This window comes from Coloeus monedula (genome assembly GCF_965178545.1).
Source record: "Coloeus monedula genome assembly, chromosome: 3".
In the NCBI taxonomy this organism is placed as follows: domain Eukaryota; kingdom Metazoa; phylum Chordata; class Aves; order Passeriformes; family Corvidae; genus Coloeus; species Coloeus monedula.
Genome location: NC_138783.1, coordinates 62671498 through 62691677, shown reverse-complemented (window position 1 = coordinate 62691677; position 20180 = coordinate 62671498).

Sequence of the window (20180 nt, the reverse complement as noted above, 5' to 3'; positions counted from 1 at the left end):
TGAGAGCATTCCTTACTGACAGGTCTCACTGCTTACCTCACTTGTAGCTTACTCCCATTATAAGAGCTAGTTCTGAGCATACTCCTTTACTTTCCTTCCCCATCTACAAAATGAAAGTCAATACCGCATAAGGATTGTGATGTTCTCAATTTGAGATCCAGTTACAAGCATGGGCATTTGGATGTTGCTTTAGGAACATGGTAAATCAAGACCAGTCTCCTTATTAGTCACTTGTAAGCTGATAGTGTAGTGTTAAGAATGCAGAAGAAAACAGGACTTTTAGAGGCTAAATATATGGAGAAACAAAACCAAAACTCAATCCAAAACAAAACCAGCTCCTGTCGCTGCACAAAGTGTATTTTATGAGCTCTGAAAACAGTTCAATTGGAATTTGGACTAAACAACTGAAAGCTGAAAAGCTCCAAGTTAAAGATCATCTCTGAAAAACTCAAGATATTAGGAAGCAGATGTAAGCTAAAAATAAAAGCAGTTAGAGCCAAGACAGATAGATGTTTGTGGCTCTGCAGAAACAGGCAGTTGTTGCATTTGCCCTACAGCAGTCCTGGTAATGACACTGGATACCTGCCAGTCGCTAATTATCCTTACACTAGGAACTTTAAATTGCTGCTTTCTTCAACCTAATGTCTTAGCTTTAGCTCAAAGGCTCAAGTGGACAACCTAATAAGAATGACATAAATCTGTTAATATAGTGTGCATCGACATCTCAGTGGCCTGAAGGGCTCCTGGGGCATTAGGAAGAGCTTTTTCTTAGTAAGATATGAGGAGTCCATTTAATTGTGACTTTACACACTTCAATACATAGAAATAGGTGTTCTGGCATGGTTTGTATTTTTATGTTTTTGTTATGTTCTTAAGCAAAGGAAATATGAAGATTGCTAAAGTAAACTAAACACAAAGGAAGAGAAGAAAGATACTTTGCATGTGTGTATGTTTATTCATGTCTGTGCCAAGAGATAAAGCAGTGTAGTAGCTTAATACTACATGTACACAGTCATTATATATTCCTTATGTTTCACATGTGTGTATCAGTTTCTGTTGTTAAAGTCAAATGGCTCCCTGTGTAGGTCATCCGTTCAGATAATAATATATCAATACCTTATAGGTACATAAGAAATATTCTCAGGCTTGAAGAGTTTATAAATTTAACAGTCATAACAAGAGAAATATAAGTTATTCTAAAAGTATATGTGATCTTCACTATTACAATATGAATTCAAAGTTGTGCCAATATTTTTCAAAGTGAAAGTCTGAGAAAACATGATCACTTTGCTCAATACAATAAACTTTAAGCCTATGAAAAAACACTGAAATCACACAAACTCTTTCAGAATTAAGTTAATATATAGTTTACAGGATCAGTTGTTTCAGTAACTGTATTGGTATTAGAAACACTGCTTCACATTGACAGTTTTTAAGCTGTACATATGAGGAGGATTCCAATCACCTGAATTTCTTAGAATTTCAGCTGATAAGGCAAGAAGCCTTAAGCCTGTTTTAACATCATGCTGCTAGTATTTGTAATAAGTTTTTTCCCTATATTTATTGAATTATTAAGCACATATGCACAGGAATTGCTCTCGTGAGTGAATATTATCAGTGTTTTCTTTGCTTCCATAAGATAGTGGATATTAGCTGCAAATGTGAAAACACTTCTTGTTGCAAAAAACATTTTGTTTAATATTTTATTTTGTAAATATATTTCTTTGAGAGGTACAGGTGTGACAGGGCAAGATTACATACAAGGTAATACTTAGCCAACTGGTACAAGTAGGTATGCAGAAAGGCTGAAGAATTTAGTCCTGGTTTGTTCTTCCTTGAAGATATTATATAAGAAATATTTTAGAAATATTTTTGGGTTAGCACAGCATGCTTTTGAAGACGTTTTCTTCCAAAAAATATAAAAGCATCACATGCTTGAAAATACTTCTGTGGTAGAATATCTGCTGTGATAAGTGGACTGAGAGCTTTTAGTGCAGAAAATCCGAAAATAATGCTGTTTGTTAAAAATGTCTATAATTCAGTAGAAACTGGACAGAATTTTTGAGCCATAAACTTCTCCTTTAGCTGGATCATTTGCTAAATTTGAAACTTATTGTCTGATCATTAAATTAAAAATAGTTTCTTATTTATCATAAACCTGACATTGTGAAATAAAAAAAAAAAAAAAAGAAAAGGAATAATAGCATCATAGTGTAGCATCCACATTTTTTTCTTGAACACTCTCTTGTAAAAAGCTAGTTCCTCTTGGTAATAATAATAATAATAAGATAGCCCCAGAAAATAACCTCTCTGTGCTCAACTTCCATTGTGAAAGAGGAACACGCACCGTAGGAGCTTGCTTTGATGGATTTGAGAAGAAAAAGCCAACATATTAGTGACAATTCCCAGAATACAATAATTTTTTCACCATTAAGATGATAGTTGCATTTCATGGAAATGGAAAAAGGAATTTTTACATTCATATATCTTGATCAAGGTATTTCTTCTTTATCTTAATTACTTTCCTAAATAGAACAGCTATTATTATTTCCAGTCCATCACAAAAAATCATGCAGAATCTTTATATCATGTTGCAAAATGCATTTTCAGGACACTGTGCTTGCAACAATCCAAAAAGGGAAGCAACCTCTGCTTTTTCTCAGAATCATTTGATATACAAGGAATTATTTATGCAGAGATAATGCTTATAGAGCTAGGTTGGCCTTAGTTCCTCATCTCCAGACATTTGAGCTAAATCTCTTCCTTCAGAAAAGGACAAAGGAAGATGATTATGTCTGGTATTGCTTCCTTTTGAACACTATTAATAACACTATTAATCTCCTTTTAATTGTGGTGAGAACAAAGGAGTGAGGCATGACTTTGTATCCTTCTTTTTTTCATTCTGGTTCTTTGAACTGAAAGCATTGTCATAGCTCACATTCCTGCATTTTAAAGAAGAATAATGTCCTGTTTATGATATACAAATTTACTTTCTATTTTTCTGCATTGTTTCTTAATGGTCAGTCTCAATATTACTTTATGTTTGCTTGCATACTAAAGTCTATGAAACAAAAACAGCAAAAAAAGCACCTTTTCTCATGAGAATAATTGACAATAAACGTAATAGTAAACATTGACTGCATTCTTGAACCGTGTGGGGCACTGACTTTAGATGTCAAATGGTAAATGCTATATGTAGAACTGACTGGTGTGTTATGGCATTGCTGACTACACTGTGAACCCTCATACAGACATGATGTTCAAATATCCTGATGAAGATTTTCACTGCAAATGTAGTCTCTTTCTAACATGACTTACTTGGCCTTAACAGCTTTCTTAACGAAACAACCTCTCTATTATTATTAAAACAAAGAAACAGGCAAACAAAACCTAGTAATCTTCAAAGCTAAACGTGAATTAATAGTGACACCCAGTGGCCAGGTAAAATTGCTGTTAATTGCTTTAATATTCCCCATGAAAGGTGCTGAGATTTGCTAGTTAAAAGATGAGGTTCTCAATGTATTTAGTCATCATTATCTCAAGGCCAATCTGTTGCTAATTTTGACAACATGGCGTTAATTACACCAAAGGTCGTTGAGTGCTGTGTTCGGTGCTTGTTTCTTGATATTGCTTACTTTTGCTGACATCCCAGATAATAATCATATAAATAGACTATAACAGCCAATATTAGAGATTACAAAACAGAGTCCAAAATGAATAAAGAGCATTTATACACCAGAGCAAAAGTCAAATGCCTTACAATAAAAGGAGTTGGGGAAAAATTGAATTTCTCTAATCTTTTCTGTAACACTCATTTCAGTAGATTGCTGTCCAAAGCAAAGGGTTTCTAATATGTGAAAAATCAAGGTTTAGTCTTGAATGAGATAAAATCCAACAATTTATTGATATTTCAGTGCAATGAAATTCTGAGGAAATCCCTACAAATGGTGTTTCTCAACAGATTTATATTCTGAGATGTGTACTAAGATGTGCACTGATTTCACTCTGCTGCTGAAGATCCCAGAGTCTTCTGCTGCAGCTAGAGCTAATGTGTCCAGACACTGCTGTCACAGCTGCAGCTGCAGCAAGTGGCTCTTCTCTACCCTGACTTATTGTACAAACTGAGACCCTGGAATGTTAAATGCTAACTCTGGCAAAAACTGTAGTATGAATTTATTTTTATGTGAAGATGCCAGTGGTACTGAGTCTTTAGGCAGCCCAACGAGAGTCCAGAGAAATATAGGAGATTTATTCCTTAAGGTCAAGAAAACTCATCAAAACCAGCATGTTTTGGAAAAAAACATTTGTGACTCAATTAGTTATCCCTTTTGTCAACATGTGCACGTAAAGTAAAAGTGTGTCTTTTTAAAGGGCTGATCTGCAATAGGACAATAAGGGCTCTACATTCAAATTAATTGCAATTTGTCTTTTGCCTTATCATGCTGTGTTGCATTTAGTTACATGACAAGGCTTTGGTAGTGGGGGGGCTGCAGGGATGACTTGTGTGAGAAGCTGCCAGAAGCCTCCCCTCTTTCTGACAGAGACACCTTCAGCCAGCTCCAATACAGACCTTCAGTTAGCCAAAGCTGAGCCCATCAGTGAAATTGGTAGAACATCTATGAGGGCAAAAATCTATTTAAGGTTAAAAAAAAGTCTGCACAGCAGCATTTGAGAAAGGAATGAGAATATGGGAAAGAAACAGCTCTGTAGACATGATGGTAAATAAAGAAGGAGAGAGAGGAGGTGCTGTAGGAACTGGCATGGACATTCCCTTGCACCCTGTGATGAAGATTATGGTGAGGCAAGCTGTTCTCCTGCAGCGCATGGAGTACCCCACAGTGCTGCAATCTATAGAGAGCCCCTGAAGCAGAAGGTTCCTGGTGGGAGATGTGGCCCATGAAGAGGAGCCCATGAAGGAGCAAGAATTTTGACAAGACTTGTTGACCTGCAGGGAGCCCATGCTGGAGTGATCTGCTCCTGAAGGACTGCACTCCATGGGAACAACACATGCTGGAGCAGTCAGTTATAGGTGTCTCATGTGGGTGGGAACCTGCACTGGAACAGGGAAAGAGCATGAAAAGGAATCAGTGGGGGAGGTAAAGCATTATCAGCTGAACACAACCCCCATCCCCCATCTGCCTACACCACTCATGGGGAGAAGGTGAGGGATTCAGGGGCGAAGTTCAGTCTCAGAAGAGGGAGGGTGAAAGGAAGGTGTCTTTGGGTTTTTTTTATTTCTCACTTTTCTACTCTGTGATTAATTAACAGCAAATTAAATCAATTTTTTCCACATTGGCTCTGTTTTTCTTGTGATGATAACTGATGAGTGCTCTTCCTATCTTGACCCATGAGCTTTTCATTGCTATTTTCTTCCCCTGTCTTGATGAGGAGAGGGAATGAGAGACCACCTTGGTGGATGCCTGGCAGCCAGTCAAGGTCAATTCACCCTAAGTATTCACACAAGTCTACCTCCTCAGCATTTCTATCAAAGGAGAGGGCCTGTTAAGGCAGAATCCATGCTCCAGTTGGGTTTAACACACAGCATTTAGCTTGCTTGAAAGACAGGTCAAGTACAGAGCAGCTTTCAGTCAAATATAGTTGCAATCCTAAGAGCACTGAAAGTGATTTTTGAGAGGCTGCCATTGCAATTTGCAGTCATTATGCAGGTGAAGTGAATCTCACTCTCAGAAACTAATGGGTGTTTCATTCAGAAGCATTATCCTAACTGTGTGTGTGGTAAAGAAATGATTAAAGGAGATTTTGTATCCTGTTATTACTATTATAACCAAGCATTATATTACCATACAAAAAGTAGTTCTCACAGCGACTATCCTCCTGTGCAATTTCATAGAACTGAAACTACAATTTTGCTGAAGATCTGTTGTTTATCATGCAGTACTATGAAGCTAAGCCACTAGTATATCAGGGTTTTCCATAAGGTCATTGATTTTTAAAGTAGAATAACAGAATGTATAGTCAAAAGACAGCTTAAATGAAAAGGAAACAGAGAGAAAATTAAACAACTAAATTAATTAAATAAAAGATTATTTTGTCTAAGAGCAAAAGATCATGATATAAAACAGAAAAGCATTGGAAAAAAGTATGTGAGATTACAGCAGCTATTCCTCAACAATTTAATTGTCTTTTCATTTTCCTCATTTTAATGCCTTACCCACTTGGTTGGAGAACTTACAATTAAAAAAAAAAAAATCTCTCCGTACAATAAGAATCTTAGAATCATACAATTATTAATGTTGAAAAAGACCTCTAAGATCATCAAGTCTAGCCATCAACGAAGCACCAGCACTCTGTTCACCACTAAACCATGTTGCCAAATGCCTTATCCACACTTTTTCTGAACACTTACAGGAATGGTGACTCAATCACTTCCCTGGGTAGCCTGTTCCAACGCTTGAAAAACCTTTCTGTGAATATTTTTTTTTTGTTAATATCTGATCTAAACCTCCCCTAGTGCACCCTCAGATAATATTCTGCCACGTTACCTGAGAGAGGAGACTGATCCCCCACCTTGCTACCAGCTCCTTTCAGGTAGTCATGGAGAGCAATGTGGTCCCTCCTAAGCCTTCTTTTCTCCAGGCTAAACAACCCCAGCTCCCTCAGCCACTCCTCATTAGACTTGTGTTCCAGACTCTTCACCACCTTTGTTGCCCTTCTCTGAACATTATCCCAGTGTTTTGAGGTCCTTATAGTGAGTGTCCCAGAACTGAAGACAGGATTTGAGGTGCCAAGTACAGGGGGAATGAACCGTATGGAGCAGAAGTCACAGAAATATCTCTGTTACATACAGTTCATGTGGTCTTCTTTCCAAAAAGATTGAACAGGTTGATGCATTCTGTTGGTCTTCTACAATCCTTAGTGAGAAACAAGCACTTGTGCTTCATTTATTATGAGATGTAGCTTCTCAATTTACACTTTTAATCAAAAATTCTTAGAGTCGCTAAGTCTTAAGAGAGAATGTTCTTAACTCGTCTGAATGTCAGGTACCTTTGAAGGGTCCCGTGTTTGGATAGCCAGGAATATTTGAGACCTCTCACCATTTGGAAAACTCCTGATTTTTCTTGCAGTAGCACCCTGAAGGCTCTCATGTGCATGGTTTACCAAAAGAAGAGGACAAATATCATAAAGAGAGGAGAATCACTTATACAAAGCTGCAGACAGAAGTCGAGCAGAAGAGTTCAGAAACACTCTTCCAGTTTGGTGCCAACAAAGGTCTGGGTAATGAATATGCCTTCCAGGAAATGGCACTGCCCTACTTTCTTCCCTGCCAATGAAACTGTGAAATTCAAAGGTAAAGGAATCAGAGAGTATATTTATTGAAAGAGTAGTGAAAAGTCCTTTTCAGTGGGAGGTCTCCCAGGAGACACAGAAAGAGCTGCTACTTCACCAGTCATACTACGACGATTGTTACTTTTTTCAGTAACTTGGGCAATTCCTTGAGGCCACAATTACACGTCCTAAAGAGAATCTGCAAAGCAGAGTTTCCAGCACTGACTGGATGTCTGTATGTGATTCCAACGCCTCTTCCAACTTAATATCATGGCTGAACTCAGGGATGATATCTGGTGAAATAACTTGTGATTTTCTTGATGATTAAGGCTTTAGCAATTCTTCACATACAAGTCAGTTCTTGGTAAGGTCTAAACACTTATTTCTCAAAGCAACGTATAACTGAAAACCACTAACTGATAGAGAGATGGATAGATTGCTAAAATTGGTAGGAAACAGACTTTATGATTGTAATGTATTTTTCTCCAGCTGTTATGATAACAATACTGACAGTTCTGCTTTCATTTAATTCACAGTATCTGTGCAATATTGTAGATTGAAATCAAATGGTTAGACACTTGACCAAGCCTTTGAAAAGTGAAAAATTCTGATGCAAGAGTTGTAATTAAGATAATGGAGGAAAATGAAAGAATCATCTTTGATTATCAGTGTATAGCAGTTTAACCCAGCATCTGAAATCTTTAAAACAGAGGCACACAATTCAATACAATTTGTTTGATAATCAACAAATTATACTCTTGAAGAACAGTAAAAGATTGCACAGCTAGTTATTCACCAAATCACACATGAGTATAGTTCAGAAAAAGTCAGAAAAGTCAAAGTGTATTCTCCCTTCCCTATCAATATGTTTCTCTACTGTTTGAACCTGAAAAGTATAGATTTTTGTTTGTTTCTTTTTAATCTTTTCTTCCAAGTAGTCTGCATTTTGCAGTGTGGGATTAGGCTGTTTGTAATTTGCTGTTGCAATGAAACTGTGAGCAAAATAATAACTGATGGATAACTCAGCTGGCAGCTAAGGCAGTTACCTGAGTATTCACCAGGAGCATTTTGCTTCTACTCTTTGCACTACCCACCTACAGTCGAGTTCTGTAGTTCATAGTAATGCAAAACTCTTCACCTCCACTTGTTGGAAATGTATCTTGAGAAGGAAACCTGAAAGAGAATAAAGGGACTAAAGAATCATACAATAGATATTAAAATGGAATTAAGGTGGGGTTTAGTTTTGGTTCCTTTTTTTTTCCTTTTTCCCCCTAGTATTTGATGAGGCCTGAATTCTGGTACAGACTGCTGAAATAAGTAATTTATCTGAATCCAAAGACTGTCTCAGAACAGCTCTTCGGAGTAGGAGTTGATGGTTTGGGCTCTTAATATATCAGACATTACTATGCCTTTATGCATATAAAATGACCAAAACCTATTTTACTCAAAAAAGCACTTGTATTTAAAATATGTGATGTAATCTCTAGCAGCAGAATAAACTGAAAGTATTACAGACTGTTACGGTGATTCATTTGCAAAGCCAACGATTATGTAGCTATTTAATTTTGCTCTTACCTATTAGCACTAACATCATGGAAAAGCATGTTCATTTTCATTAAAATAAAGCACACAAAATCCATTGTAAAACATATTTATTCACTGTAACCCAACTTCGCCTTTGTCATGGTTCAACCCCAGCCAGCAGCCAAGTGCCATGTAGCCCTACACTCACTCCCCCACTAACAGGATTGGAGAGAGAATTGAAAGGGTAAAAGCTGGAAAACCCATGGATTGAGATAAAGACTTTAATAGGGTAAGCAAAAGCCATGCACACAAGCAAAGCAAAGCAAGGAATTAAGTCACTGCTTCCCATGGGCCCGCAGGTGTTCAGCCATCTCCAGGAGAGTAGGGCTCCATCACACGTAATAGTGACTTGGGAAGACAAATATCATCACTCCAAACATCCCACCCTTCCTCCTTCATCCCCCCACTTTACATACTGAGCATGATGCCAAGTAGTATAGAACATCCCTTTAGTCAGTATGAGTCTCTTGTCCTGGCTGTGTCTCCTCCCCGCTTCCCGTGCATCTTCAACCCCTCTGTTGTTGGGGCAGTATGAGAAGCAGAAAAGGCCTTGGCCCTGTATAGGCCCTGTATAAGCCCTGCTCAGCAATACCAAAAATCTCTATCGGTCCTGTGTTCAGCACAAATCCAAAACACAGCCCCATACTAGCATCTGTGAAGAAAATTAACTCTATCCTAGCCAGAATCAGCAGGAACTTTCAGACAGCCTGGCACTGAAGTAATGGACCAAAACACACCCTTGCAATTGTACAATTTGTAAAGTGTAATAATAGTGTCCATTATTGATTCACCTTATTTCTATCTGTTTAAAAGTTTGAACAGAATCTCACTTTTATCTCATGCTTATGGTCCAGAGGACAGAAATGCAAAATAGTAAATTCCATATCCAAATAGAAAAAAAAATAAAACTCTGCAATTTAAAAACGGAGCTTAGTAAAATATTTTCTTTTTCTAAGAGAAATATTTAAGAGGCAGGTATTTCATATGTAGTGGAAAATTATAGACAAGGATTTGAAGAAGATTCATTGAGAACTTTGACCAAGAACATTAGCTCAATTACCTTACCTCTTTCCTACTGTGCCATGACTGAACCACATGTTCGAGTTGAATAGAAGAAGCTGCTTAGAAACTCAGTTCCAAGGACTAAAAATTGTCCTTAAACCATGGTTTAGGACATCAACTTGGAACTAGACAGCTGCTGATCTATCTTGAGGTGTTTACTGAAGAGCTTTCCCAGATCTTATCTAATACCAAAGAAAATGTGTAAAGTAAGACAATAGACTACGTATTTGAAATAGTAGAGAAATGGCAGCAACCGGAAGATTGAAGGAGCAATGAGCATATAACTGTGAGATGCCATGCAAGTGGCTGGAGAAACACACAAATTTCAGCTTACAGATCATTACAAAATAGAAATAGTAAGAAGGGATTTATATTTATTAGCATTATATGCTGAAGGACAATTTGATTGGCTCAAAAGAAGCTATTTGACAAAAGTTTTGGGAGTTTCACATAATGGTCAAAAACTTTCTTAACTAAAGACATTGTAGTGGAGCCTATAGTAAGGAATAATGGATACCACTCAGAAGTCTTTACTTTCTCTAGCAGAAAAAGGCAATGGTGCCCCTTTTTGCCCTCCCTTTTTACCATAATTCTGGGACAAATCAGTCAAAGAATCCAACATAATAATAGAGTTGAAGATATAAAGATATTGGACATCCTGGATAGAATTTCATTATATGCAGTTGATGTCATTCTTTTCTTACCCAATCCGTATTAATCCCTTGGGGGCAGCAGCCAATGAATTAAAAAGTTTGAGGAAGTCTCACTGCAGAATTGTAATCAAAGAAAGTTCAAGATTCAGTGTATCAAACTTTCAATAACATTACATGAAACCATACTAAATATGGCTTCATTTGGACTAAACATTCAATTGGGCACTTTTGAGTGCAATTACCCCATTGTACTGATGGTCATATGATCTCATTTTTGTTCAGCTATATAGGTCTATTGACCTTGAATAGTGTAACTATATAATGGATATAATAATAAAACTACCCTGCTTTTAGGAAGAACTTTTCACCCAAGGATGTCAAAGCATTTTAGAAAAGAGGTCAGGATCATTATCTGCATTGGCTGAGGGAACAGGAGCCAAAGAAGAAAACTGACTTGACCAAAGTTGTCTAGAAGACCTGTAATATATCCAAAAACTAAAAAACTCTTTTGTGTTTTGGTGCCAGCATCAGGAGACAAGACGAAGCATAGTAAGATTAACATTTTTCCCAATCTTGCTTTATTGGTCCATTTATTGTGATATGTGAAAGTGCTCCAGATATATATGTGTATAATGAGCAAGAAAATGAAATCATCTTAGCTTTCAAAGCTTTTCCCATCAAAACCAGCTTCATTTCAATAAACTAATAATACCACGTTCAAAACCGTGTGCATATGCAGAAAATATTCGCCAGAGTTGCAAATATCAGTAAACTGAAAGATTTTAAGTGTTTACACTGTGGATGAATGAGTTATGAGAAAAGATGTATTGGTCAATGCTAAGGTGGAGGTGGGGGTTAGCCTAACTAGGCCTAGGATAGGGCCTTGGCAGTAGGACACCAGGCTTCATCAGTGTTTACACATGGATTTGAGGTTAAAATTGAGACACTGTCTGACCCAAAATCTTTTTATTGAAGTATCTTGCAAGACCATGATTATGAAATTAGAAGCTTATTTGTGTAATTCCCAAGCATTAGAAAATAGTATTTGGTTGAAAAAATAAGTTTTATTTATTTAAAATTATGATATATTAATAATAAAGCATACGGAGGAAAAAAGAAGCTATTAGGCTTGCAAGGTCTTCCCATGCAAAATCAACATGAAAATATGTATTTTAGTAGGGAAAAAAATCATCAAACCAATTGCTCATATATTTAAACTTTACATACAAGTTGCTCTTGAAAATAACTTTTTTTTCTACTTCTGTTACTCAACCCAAACATCAGCATTATGGTGTTGATTTTACTTATATTTTTGTCAGTATTTTAAGCTTGCTAGGCTAACAAAAATTATCTTCCAAAGAACAAAATGTGTAATAGTTCTTCCTTGATTTTAGCTCTCAGTGAAAGTCTTATCATAGAATTTTCTGTAAATATTGTGACAGTCTTTACTGTTACAATATGTTTCTTATTTCAGCACTAAAATTTGATTAGTTACAGACAATTTGTCCAAAAAGCGGTTGAAAACCTAACTTTGATTTCCTGGGTATACATAGATTCAAAGCTCCACATATTGTTGAACACCAAGAGCTGCAGTCAATCATTAATGGCCTGTGTTTATACCTCCTGAAAAGCTGAACTGTAAACCAGCCCTTTTTCTCCCCTGTTTTCCAAAGTTCTCTGCAGAAGATATTGTGGAAGAATTGGAAGAAATTACTATTATACACTGAAGACATCTTGGCTGATCACAAGCTCTGCTCTCAGAGCATCAAGAAAAGGATCTCTTGGAGGAAACCTAGCAGGCAAAGCTTCGAGGTGGTTCTGCCTTAAAGTATTTTCCTCAGTGAAGATCAATATGCCTAAAACTCAAGAAGTCAAGTTTCATTGGATTGTAGATTAGGATATTCAACTTTTCAGATAATGAAAACCTGAAGAGTCTAGCTATGTCTTTGCAATATAATTTCTCTTTTCCATTCTGACATCCACCAGCTCAGATGACATCTGCGTAGTCACAAACTCTGCAAGACCTCCCTGTTTTGTAGAAAGATTCTGTTTATGCCACCTCTGAAATCTGACTTTCTGCTTCTTGTTACTCAGTGAAGGTGTTTGGCCTCCACATAACCACTCTGCTCCCTGGCTCAGTGCTGTGACTCACTTCTTCCCATATTTTGTTTATGTCTTATAAAATTTTTCTCCTTGAAGAGGTAGGGCTACTTCCCATGTTAAGGTGAAGAATCCCCCTCAATTCAGAGGATTTTGGCCTGGTCGCTGCCTCTCAAGGAACTTTTTATACAAGTGAAAAATTATCAAATCAAAAGCTACTGTCTGGTGTGAGAGTTCCAGCCTCTCAGTGTTCACATAGATGCTCCTAAAAAGGGATTATCAGTCTCTCAATATTTAAAATAGCTACTACAACAATCAAATTTTTTTCTATCTTATTTTCATTCAAAAGCCTATGATTTGTTTGCCTCATCACTTTCATTTAAAGAACTGTCAATTTTTAATACAGTGAAGATGTGTAAGAGCTAAGTTGACTGACATCCAGCCATTGACCCACAAACATAAATAACTCCCATAATGAGGAATAGAGTAAATATTGACTAAGGATTTGTTCAGTATTGCTCCCATAGAAGAAATAAATGTCAAGAAACTAAAGTATTTTTCAGTGAAAAGTATGTATATATGTGGTTTTTTCTGTCTCCTTGTCACAGTATCTGGCGTGATATTTACAAAACAATTTAGATAGCTCAATACATTAAACCTAACTTTTGGAAATATGTTACAGACATGATTCCCAAAGGCAACACAAGAAAGTTAGATGTTTCATCTGCAGCTGCTTTAATAACAAAATGAAAAACTGCAATCCACTTTTATTAAAAAGTCTTAAAATGCCTCAGGGAAAAGTGGGATCATAGTTTTAAATTTCTTTAGGTGACACAAAAAGTCATTATCTTTTACCCAAGACTGCATTGTGTTAGGTTCTATAAAATACAATGAAGGCACATCTGCAGCAACTTGTAAAAAAAATATACAAGAAGGCACATATGATGACATTTTTTACACTTGCAATATTTCAAAGCAGGGGAAATTAAGAATTTTTGTATGAAATCTTGAAGCAAATGCAACTTTATCAGTTTTGGAAAAAAACCCAGCAAAACAACAAAACAAAAAAAGCAGCAAAGAAAACAAAGCACCAGCTTTTTAACATCTTTAGTGAGCATTATGATATCCAGGCTATGCTATACAATCTGGTTGTCATTTTATTCCACAGAACATTCAAAGACTCTAATTTCTAAGTTTATTTGTGTCTATGTGTGTTTCCATACGTCTTTCTGTGTCTTTGTATATGAAATGGAAATTGAGATTTCCAGTTGTTCCGTACCTGAAGTTAAACTCAGAATTAAAATTTACATCACACTTAAAATACAAAATACATGCACACACAAAGCTAAAATAAAAATGATTAATTTTTATCAGGCATTTATCAGGCCATGAAAATAGGTAATTTACATTGTAAAACACATTTGTACTATGTAAAAAACAACCTGATTGGACTTTTAGTTTTAGTTTGTTGGGGTTTTTTTGATGGATTTAACATACTGGACCAGGCCTCTACAGATGTCTACATTCTTACCAAGCATCAAACAATGATTTAATTTGTTTGTCTGATGTACAGTTCTTGAAATACATAATTTTATCAGCTTATGTTTTGTTAATAAATGCTATAATTAGAATAATTTTTTTGCTATCTAATCATAGAATGTCAGAATCATAGAATGGTTTGGGTTAGAAGAGACTTTATAGATCATTTAGTCCAACACCCCTCCTATGGGCACAGACACCTTCCACTAGAGCAGGTTTCTCAAAGCCCCATTGAACCTGGCTTTGAACATTTCCAGGGAGAAGGCATCCATAGCTTCTCTGGGAAACCTATTTGAATAATTCACCACCCACCCAGCAAGAATTTATTTCTAATATCTAATCTAAATCTATCCTCTTTCAGGTTAAAATCATTACCCCTCATCCTATCTCTACACTCCACAATAAAGAGTCCATCTTTCCAGTGGGCACACTTTAGATAATGGAAGGATGCTATAAGTTCTCTCTGAAGTCTTTTCTCCAAGTTAAACAAGCCTAACTCTTTCAGCCTGATCTCATAGCAGAGGTGTTCCAACCTTCTGATCATTTTTGTGGCCCTTCTCTGGACTAGCTCCAAAAAGTGCATGGCCTTTTTATGTTGGGGGCCTCAGAGCTGGATGCAGCACTCCAGGTGGGGTCTCACAGGAACAGAGTAAAGGGGGAAAATCACACCCCTTGACCTGCTGGTCATGCTTCTTTTGATGCAGCCCAGGACACTGCTGGCTTTCTGGGCTGTGAACAGAGATGGCTGGGTTGAGCTTGTCAACCAAGTCATTCTCCATAGGACGTCTCTCAATCACCTCATCACCCAGCCTGTATTCACTTTTGGGATTACCCCAGCCCAGGTACAGGACCTTGCATTTGGCCTTGCTGAACTTCATGATGTTCTCATGGGCCAATTCTTTAGCAGTCAAAGTGCCTCTATAGAACATTCCTTTTATCTAGAATGGCAGCCACACCACACAGCTTGGTGTCATCTGCAAACTTGCTGTGGCTGCACTCAGTCCCACTGTCCACATTCCCAATAAGTGTGTTAAACAGTGTCGGTCTGTGGGAGCTTTGGGGGGTGCTCGGTGCGGGTTCGGACGGAGACGAGAGATCTCTGAAGTCAGATCTTGGAACATGCGGTTTATTGCAAAGGGCGTGGGTACAGGGGTGCTGCTTAGAGCTGCAGCTGGCAGCTCTGAGCAGGCCCAAGAGAGCAAGAGAGTAAGCGGGTAAGCAAAGAGAGAGAGAGAGAGAGAGGAATGAGAGTGAAGAAGTAGTGAGAGAGAATGGAAGTAGTAGTGATGAGCGTGTAGTAAGAGTGTCTGAAGTCCTGGTTACAATACAATAAATCATCTTCTGTACTGAATATTCTAATTGTCACTAACCAATCTAATACAAGATACAAATCCTATAGCATTTACATACAGCCTATAAGAGTTCTTATATTACCATAGAGTGTTACATCTTAACTTCTAAAACTACTCTTTGGACCCCTTCTGCTGAGCTAGTAGGGTCTGCTCTGACCCTTGGACCTGCCTGCAAGCAGAGGGTATTGTTCAATCAAGAGGGGATTACCTTCAGTCGGCCATACCATTGTTTTCCAGTTGTTCAGTAACTAAGACTTGGTATTTCAAAAGAGGCTTTCATTTCGATGTCACTTATAGTTTTCATATTCCCAAAATCTTTTGTCAGGCAATCATATTTATAAGGCTTTCCTGTTTCATCTTCCCCAACATCGGTCCCAATACCAGTTCCTTGAGGAACACTACTCATCACTGCTCTCTGCTTGGACACCAAGCCATTGACCACAACTGTTTGGGTGCAACCACCCAGTCCATTTCAAATCCAAGTCTCTCCAGTTTAGACACAAGGATGTTTTTTGGAACAATGTCAAATGTTTTGAAAAAGTCCAAGTAGATAATGTCAGTCACTCTTCCATTATTCCCTGGCACTAAAACTCCATCATGAAAGGACACCAAGTGTGTCAGGCACAATTTGCACTTAGTGCAGCCATGTTGGCTTGTCCCCACTCTCTCTTCTGTTTTCCATGTGCTTTAGCATTGCTTCCAGGAGGATTTCCCTCATGACCTTGTTGGGCACCTATACGAGACTGATCAGCCTGTAGTACCCCTGTTCCTCCTTTTTCCTGTTTTAAAAATAAGGGTAGTATTTCCCCTTTTCCGGTCAGTGGGAAGTTCACTGGGGTACCATGAATTTTTAATTATGATGGGTAGTGCCCAGTGATAGATATCAAAGGAAATAACAAACCTGATCATAAGCAACCACTTTTATTCATAAAGACTCCTTTATACATATTAAATACATTTTATATATTCTTAAATCTGCTTTGGTTCTTTATGACACTTTGGAGAACTTACTTTAACTGGGAGCTATGCCTTGTTTGAAACATTTAGTAGGCATTTTGAACTACAAGTTCTAAAAGTTGCTAAAAGTAAGAGATTATAATGAAAGGAAGATCTTAGTCATAACCAAACAGTCACTGAGACCGTCTCTTCAAAGGGCAAGACATTTTAAATAATATGCTATTATGATATAGACATGATCTATAGTTCAGAATCCTTTTTTCAACAAAGCTTTTTAAGATTGGAACATCTGGAAAGAGTGGTGACATTAAATGGATATAAGGATGTCCTGTCTAAATAGATGAGGAATGGTAGAATGAACTGTCAGACCCATAAACTATGTCTCAGTGCAAGTATCTGTTTGACCCTACTTAAAGGAATTTTTCATTGAAATGATTTTCTTCTAGAGGTACTTTTAGACAAAAATACTTTTGATGAGAGACTGTTCTGCAAAAAAATGTTGGAGTCTTTACTAATTTACTAAATTATTCCCCCCACCCCACAGAATCCAGAATATGGTTATGTCTTAAATGCTTGTGTAGCTCTTTAAAGTGGAACAGGTTGTGCCCTTATGATACCCTATTGTGTGATTAATTGAAAGTTTTATGTATACTATAACCCTGAAATAGCTACTTGATGTGCACTTTTTGAAATGTAAAAGCAAAACTGTTATTGACTCAAAGTACATTATCAGGGAATTCTCAGAATAGGTTTTTTAACCAAACTCTGAAAGATTTTAAGAAATTTTTTTTCCAGTAAATGGACTATATTTTCTCATTAAAAAAAAAAAAAAATTAACAATTCTTTTTAAAGATTTTTTGGATAATCTTAAAAGTCCCTTCCCACCTAAATATTTCTATGATTCTGCGAGCCTATATCCATGAAAAATAATGGCTTACTTTTGTACTTTCCCATTTGTTCTTTCCTGTAGGTTGAGAAAAATCATTTTTTACGACTTTGAGATTTATTGTAAATGAATGTTGGTTGGACAATCAGAGCAAGGGTAGTAAGAACTTCATAGGTAAGAAAAGTAGATTGGGGTTTTTTTCTAAAATTCCTTTTAACAGGAGGAAATGTGTTGTGTAAGGGAAGTATATGTGTACACCCATATATATGTATATATCTGTATATATAAAGGAGGTCTGAAGCATAATTTCAGTGAGCTGCATTTCAGAAGCAGTTTCTCCGAACCTGCCTGGCAGCCCTATGACGACAACAAAAAATTGAAACGACTCAAAGTCATTTCTGAGACAGCCTATCCTGCTGAAAAGTAACCTGAGTTGCTAGCAGATACTTCACAGTCTCTTATCATTGTCAGATTGCACCTGTGCATTAATAACCAAGAGTGCCTAAATTAGATAGGCATACTCTTTTATAATTTCTCTGCTGAGGAAAATAGCTCATCTTTTGCTTCTGTTCTGGTCACAGTGACCAAATCTTAAAAGGAAGTGATGCCCAAGTTCTACTGACCCAGATGACTCAGCTACTATCACAGTAAAACAAACTTTATTATTGGTCCTTAAAGCAATATTACTTTTCTTAAATGACAAACAAAAATGTTTTAGTGCCTCTTGGAAGTCCTGTATCTAGTAAATATTATTATTAGTGGATTTCTAGAACTTGATAAATTCTATTAACTTACACATATTGTTTGTCTATTTCTTTTGCAAATTAAATATAATTAATTCATATGGTTACATTATGTAGCCAACCTATACTCACATTTCCAATTTCCTATAGTACGTTTCTTTTCATAGATGTAAAAAAAACCTGCTTTTCTTTTGCTTGTTCCTTTCTAGAATGTTTTTAGACTGTTTGTTGTTCTCAGTTAGGTGAAAAAAGAACTAAGCAGCATTCAAAAGAATTCAATACTTTGCAAAAACATACTACTGGAAAGTAGCCAGATCTCTTCAATTACAAAGTAGGAATATTAAAAATGGTGAAAGGAAAATTTGTGTGGTTTAAATCAGTTTAGTTCCTTGGAGAAATGTTCCAGCAGAAAGTAGCGTTTTCTGCAGATAGCTTTTCTGATGTTAGAGCTTTTACTGAATGCAAATTACACTAAATTAAAAACAATTTTGGGTACCATAGACTAAGATGGTATGTAAACTACCATTGTGCTTTTAAGTGATATGAGTAAGGCATTAATGTTATATTGGGTAAAATTTTTGTCAACTGACATTTACCTTGGGAATCAAGGTATTTTTTTCCTTAAAGAAACATAATCAACCTTTAATCTATAACCTATTGTACTATTTTGAAAGGAAACCAGCGGGAGATTCTAAGTCAGAACTACAATTTATTAGGAAAATTCAAATAAAAGCAGATAACACTGGTGTGAACTGACAGTCAGGGTACAACCTGACACCCTGTTGGGCAGGGTGGTGGTAGCAGTCTGATTAAGTGGTGGCTGCAGTCCTGTACAAGTGATAGATGTGGTCCTGTTGAAGCAGTGATTCTGTAGAAGGGTCTGTTCTTCCTCTGAAGGTCCAGTAGTGGTTATATAGCTCTTGTCCTCTGGGAGCCCAGTAGGTAGGGCTGACTGTGGTATTCCAAACCTCAGATTATATCCAGGTAGGAATGCTTGGTTCCTCCCCCTGGGCAGAGCATCTCACAATGGGATGATGTAACTTTATGAGTCATGCAGTGAGGCTTGATAGCCCATTAGCAGAGATAATCCCTGTAGGGAGTTACCAGGGATGAGTCATGTAGGAAATAAGGAACACTGCCCCACCTGCTTTTAATATCTTATGAAGATGGTACTAGAGTACATACTTTTGGTTACACCTTACAGTGTAACCTAAGTGTTACAGTGGGGATACTGCAACACGCTGTATCAGACAACGAGGCCCATGGAAAAGAAATATATAAGGACTGATTCTTGATGTTTCAGAGAGATGTTTATTTCCCCAGCCGCATGGCCGGGCTCTGCCAAGGAACTGCTCAATCACAGGACCCGAGGGTCCTTCTGCCCGCGCAGGGAACACAAACCAACCCATGGGAACGAGGCTGAGCAGGGGCAGGGAAACCCCGTGTCTGTGCCCTCAGGGCCCCTCTGCCAGGGCTACATGGCAGGGGGGAGGGACCCCAACACCTAAGACACCTATTTAATCTAATATTAATTCCTAATTAATATGTAATTTTATATTATTTTATATAACAAAGATGAACACTTAGTTCTTTTCATGTGTCATTATATATTTCCTCAAATAGGAGAAAACAACCAAGGCCCATGAAAAAGTTCTTTCGTTTTCAGAATTGCACTCTTTGTAATTGGAAATGCTGAATGTTAGCTAATTCCAAATAAGTGTGCAAGAAAACTAGATTATTTTAATCATTAGTTATTTTTTTTTTTTTTTTTACCACAGTGAGAGTAATATCTACTTTAAAAAGTACTGGTTATTACTGTAAATAAAATCTGTGTATGTTTGATCAAAAATGTAAATTCTGAAAGTTTCCAAATGGCGATTGATAACTGCCTCCCTAGTTTCTATCTAGTGCAAAATTTCTCTGTCAAATAGCATAAAAATTAAAGAAAAAAAGATACAATCAGAAAGATATGCTAAAACTCAGAGAAGCAATATATAATGTCGGGTTTTTATGCTAG